This window comes from Tamandua tetradactyla, chromosome 24, assembly GCF_023851605.1.
Source record: "Tamandua tetradactyla isolate mTamTet1 chromosome 24, mTamTet1.pri, whole genome shotgun sequence".
Classification (NCBI taxonomy): domain Eukaryota; kingdom Metazoa; phylum Chordata; class Mammalia; order Pilosa; family Myrmecophagidae; genus Tamandua; species Tamandua tetradactyla.
The window spans coordinates 1,711,143-1,717,142 of record NC_135350.1 but is presented as its reverse complement, the minus strand read 5'-3'; positions in this window follow the sequence as shown (position 1 = coordinate 1,717,142).

Sequence of the window (6,000 nt, the reverse complement as noted above, 5' to 3'; positions counted from 1 at the left end):
TTCCCTCTAAGACAGGGAAAAGATAAAGGATGCCCGATGTCACCGATGTTGTTCAATACTGTGCTGGAAGGTCTAGCCGGAGCAACTAGGCAAGAAAAAGAAATAACAGATTTTAAATTGGAAAGGAAGAAATAAAACTTTCCCTATTTGTAGATGACATGATCCAAAATGCATAAAATCTTGAAAAATACTCAACAAAATTCCTAGCGCTAATACACAAATTCAGCAAATTGGCAGGGTATAAGATCAACACCCCCAAATCAGTAGAGTTTCTGTATACTAGTAATGAACAATCGAAAGAAGAAATCAGGGGGGAAAATCCATTTACAATAGCAACTTAAAAAAAATCAAATATCTAGGAATAAATCTAACCAAGGCTGTAAAAGACTTGTACACAGAAAACTATAACACATTGCTAAAAGAAATCAAAGGAAAACTAAGTAAATGGAAGGATATTCTATGGTCATGGATTAGAAGACTAAATATTATTAAGTTGTTAATTCTACCCAAGCAATTTATAGTTCAATGCAATCCCAATCAAAATTCCAACAATCTTCTTTCCAGAAATGGAAAAGCCAATCATGAAATTTAAATGAAGAGTAAAGGGCCACAAATAGCCAAAACCATGTTGAAAGAGAAAAACAAAGTTGGAGAACTTATACTTACTGATTTTAAGACTTATTACAAACTGCAGTAATCAAAACAGCATGGTACTGGCACAAGGGAAGACATGGAGACAAATGGAACAGAATTGAGAGCTTAGATGTCAATTCTCACATTTCTGGCCAAAAGATTTTCAACAAGGGGAAAAAGACTCATGGGAAAGAATATTTTGTTCAACAAATGGAGCTGGGAAACCTGATATCTCTGTTTGCAAAAGAATGACAGTGGACCCCTATCTCACACCATATACGAAAACATCTCAAAATGGATCATAGACCTAAGTATAAGAATCAAAGCTATAAAACTACCAGAAGAAAATGTAGGGAAGCATCTTCAGAACTTTTGTTAGGCAACAGTTTCTGAGACTTTCCACTCAAAGCACAATCAACAAAAGAAAAAATAGATAAACTGGACCTCAGGGAAATTTAAAACTTTTGTACCTTAAACCCCTCATTTCCCTAATTAAAAAAAAACAAAAACAAAAACAGAAAATAAAAGATATTAACCATACAAATAATGAACAAAAGATTGGTAACCAGAATATATGTCTCCTAAAAATTAAGATAAAGAACATAAATAGCCCAATAGAAAAATAAAGATATTTCTCAAAAGAGGCCATGTGAATGTCCAATCAACACTGGTAAAAAGATTTGACATCACTTTATTAACCAGGCAAAGACAAATGAAACCACAAGATTCTATTTTATATTCACATGATAGGGAAAAATCAAATAAGTTAAAATCTAACATTCCAGGTTTTATTGAGGATGTGGAATATAGTAGAACTCTTATGTACTGCTAATGAGAAAATAAGCTGGTATAGTTGCTATAACACATCAATGGAAATCCTAAGTTTATTTAAATAATAAATTATAAATAACTAATAAATAAAATTATTTATATATTATTTATCCTAGCTTAGAGAAACTTTTGTATAAGTGCACCAGGAAAAATGTACAAGGGTGTTGACAGCAGCACTGCTTCAATGGAAATAAAACAGGGCAAATACCTATCAATAAGAGAAAGGATTAGTAAAGTTTGGAATATTCATTCAATGGAGTAGCAAACATAGTAAAAATGAATAAAAGGTATCTATATATTACACTGATGAATCTTAGAAACATTTTTCAGTGAAAAACAAGAATACATACAATCTGTTCACATTTGATAAAGTTAAAAAATAATAAAAATATGGGAGGGGCCAAGATGGTGGCTTAGCAATGTGCGCGTTTTAGTTTGTCCTCCAGAACAACTACTAAATAATGAGAAACAGTACAGAATAGCTCCTGGAGCCACGATAGTGACCAGACATACAGCGTACCCCAGTCTGGACCAGCTGGACCAGCTGCGAGCCTCCCCAGAACCGTGAGTTCCTCAAGCCGTGGCGGCCAGCGCCTGGCACCCCTCCCCCACAGGCAGCTTCCCAGAGGGAAAGGAAAGAGACTCCAACAGCAGCAGGGACTGAGTCCAACCAAACACCAATTGTGGCATTAATTAACAAATTCTGACTACTAAAAATAGGCCCCCAGCTCAGGCGAACCTGGTCAAGGCAGAGGTCGCTTATTGGGCTAACCGAAAAAGAAGAAAGGGGACGAAACGGAGGTTTTTGTGGCTGTTTCTACAGAGTCTTGGTTGCCTCTGGATTCAGTGGCAGGAATACTCAGGCTACAACTGCCCCAGGCATAGGCAGACACGGACTGCTTTCAGGGCTGTCTCCCACCAGTGCCTTCCCCGGGGGAGGGGTGAAGCCCAACTCAGGTGGAATCCCTCTCTCAAGGAATTCAGAACCTAGGACTTGGCAATTTGAAGCCATTAAAACCAGCCTACAACCTCGCCTCTGTCTCCACCACGCCCCCAGCAGGGAGAGTCTTCCAAAGATAAAGGTGCCACAACATCTTTTGCTGGCGGGACCCGCAGGCAGACAAGCACCACATACTGGGCAGGATAAGAAAAACAGAGACCAGAGACTTCACAGGAAAGTCTTAACCTGCTGGGTCTCACCCTCAGGGAAAACTGACGCAGGTGACTCCTGCCCCCAATAGGTGTCCAGTTTAGTCCAGGAAAACCCGGCTGGAGTCTATAATACCTATGTAGACCCTCCTAAGGGTGGGGAGGGAAAAGGCACCTTACAAGTAGGGCAACAAACAAGAAAACGAGAACTGAAAAATTATCCTCTGTTAAATAAAACCTTAGCTAGAGGTCCAGAAAAAACTGAACTGAAGGTCAAAAAACAGATAGACAACAAACTCATCTAGCAAGAAAACCCTAGGTAAGATAAGTGAAAGCAATTTCCAGAATAAACTAATTAAGGTAATTAAATGTCTAGACGCCAGCAAAAAATAACAAATCACACCAGGAAAATTGAAGATATGGCCCAGTCAAAGGAACAAACCAATAGTTCAAATGAGATACAGGAACTGAAACAATTAATTCAGAATATACGAACAGACATGGAAATCCTCATCAAAAACCAAATCAATGAACTGAGGGAGGACATGAAGAAGGCAAGGAATGAGCAAAAAGAAGAAATGGAAAGTCTGAAAAAACAAATCACAGAACTTATGGGAATGAAAGGTACAGTAGAAGAGATGAAAAAAACAATAGAAACCTACAATGGTAGATTTCAAGAGACAGAGGTTAGGATTAGTGAACTGGAGGATGGAACATCTGAAACCCGACAAGAAACAGAAACTATAGGGAAAAAGTGGAAAAATATGAGCAGGGACTCCGGAAATTGAATGATAATATGAAGTGCACAAATATACATGTTGTGGGTGTCCCAGAAGGAGAAGAGAACGGAAAAGGAAGAGAAAAACTAATGGAAGAAATTATCACTGAAAATTTCCCAACTCTTATGAAAGACCTAAAATTACAGATCCAAGAAGTGCAGCATATCCCAAAGAGAATAGATCCAAATAGACGTTCTCTAAGACACTTACTAGTCAGAAAGTCAGAGGTCAAAGAGAAAGAGAGGATCTTGAAAGCAGCAAGAGAAAAGCAATCCATCACATACAAGGGAAACCCAATAAGACTATGTGTAGATTTCTCAGAAGAAACCATGGAGGCGAGAAGACAGTGGGATGATATATTTAAATTACTAAAAGAGAAAAACTGCCAACCAAGAATTCTATACCCAGAAAAATTGTCCTTCAAAAAATGAGGGAGAAATTAAAACATTTTCAGACAAAAAAAATCACTGAGAGAATTTGTGACCAAGAGATCAGCTCTGCGAGAAATACGAAAGGGAGTACTAGAAACAGATACAAAAACACAAAAGAAAGAGGTGTGAAGAAGAGTGTAGAAAGAAGGAAAATTAGATATGACATATAAAATCCAAAAGGCAAAATGGTAGAAGAAAGTACTACCCGTACAGTAATAACACTAAATGTTAATGGATTAAACTCCCCAATCAAAAGACATAGACTGGCACAATGGATTAAAAAACAGGATCCTTCTATATGCTGTCTACACGAAACACATCTTAGACCCAAAGATAAATATAGGTTGAAAGTGAAAGGTTGGGAAAAGATACTCCATGCAAATAACAACCAGAAAAGAGCAGGAGTAGCTATACTAATATCCAACAAATTAGACTTCAAATGTAAAACAGTTAAAAGAGACAAAGAAGGATACTATGTACTAATGAAAGGAACAATTCAACATGAAGACATAACAACCATAAATATTTATGCACCAAACCAGAATGCGCCAAAATACATGAGGCAAACACTGAAAAGGGAAATAGACACATCTACCGTAATAGTTGGAGACTTCAATTCCCCACTCTCATCAATGGACAGAACATCTAGACAGAGGATCAATAAAGAAACAGAGAATTTGAATATTACAATAAATGAGCTAGACTTAACAGACATTTATAGGACATTACACCCCACAACAGCAGGATACACCTTTTTCTCAAGTGTTCATGGATCATTCTCAAAGATAGACCATATGCTGGGCCACAAAGCAAGTCTCAACAAATTTAAAAAGATTGAAATCATACACAACACTTTTTCAGATCATAAAGGAGTGAAGTTGGAAATCAATAATAGGCAGAGCACCAGAAAATTCACAATAAGTGGAGGCTCAACAACACACTCTTAAACAACCAGTGGGTCAAGGAAGAAATTACAAGAGAAATCAGTAAATATCTCGAGGCGAATGAAAATGAAAACACAACATATCAAAACTTATGGGACGCAGCAAAGGCAGTGCTAAGAGGGAAATTTATTGCCCTAAATGCCTATATCAAAAAAGAAGAAAGGGCAAAAATTCAGGAGTTAACTGTCCACTTGGAAGAACTGGAGAAAGAACAGCAAACTAACCCCAAAGCAAGCAAAAGAAAAGAAATATCAAAGATTAGAGCAGAAATAAATGAAATTGAGAACATGAAAACAATTGAGAAAATCAAGAAAACCAGAAGTTGGTTCTATGAGAAAATCAATAAGATTGATGGGCCCTTAGCAAGATTGACAAAAAGAAGAAGAGAGAGGATGCGAATAAATAAAATCAGAAATGGAAGGGGAGACATAACCACTGACCCCACAGAAATAAAGGAGGTAATAACAGGATACTATGAACAACTCTATGCTAATAAATACAACAATGTAGATGAAATGGACAACTTTCTGGAAAGGCATGAACAACCAACTTTGACTCAAAAAGAAATAGATGACCTCAACAAACCAATCACAAGTAAAGAAATTGAATCAGTCATTCAAAAGCTTCCAAAAAAGAAAAGTCCAGGACCAGACAGCTTCACATGTGAATTCTAGCAAACATTCCAGAAAGAATTAGTACCAACCCTGCTCAAACTCTTCAAAAAAATTGAAGTGGAGGGAAAGCTACCTAATTCATTCTATGAAGCCAACATCACCCTCATACCAAAACCAGGCAAAGATATTACAAAGAAAGAAAACTACAGACCAATCTGTCTAATGAATATAGATGCAAAAATCCTCAACAAAATTCTAGCAAATCGAATCCAGCAACACATTAAAAGAATTATATATCATGACCAAGTAGGATTCATCCCAGGTATGCAAGGATGGTTCAACATAAGAAAATCAATTAATGTAATACAACATATCAACAAATCAAAGCAGAAAAATCACTTGATCATCTCAATTGATGCAGAGAAGGCATTTGACAAAATTCAGCATCCTTTCCTGTTGAAAACACCTCAAAGGATAGGAATACAAGGGAACTTCCTTAAAATGATAGAGGGAATATATGAAAACCCCACAGCTAATATCATCCTCAATGGGGAAAAACTGAAAACCTTGTTATCCAAGATGTAATGGAGAAGCTGGAGGGAACTGCCTGAAAATGTAG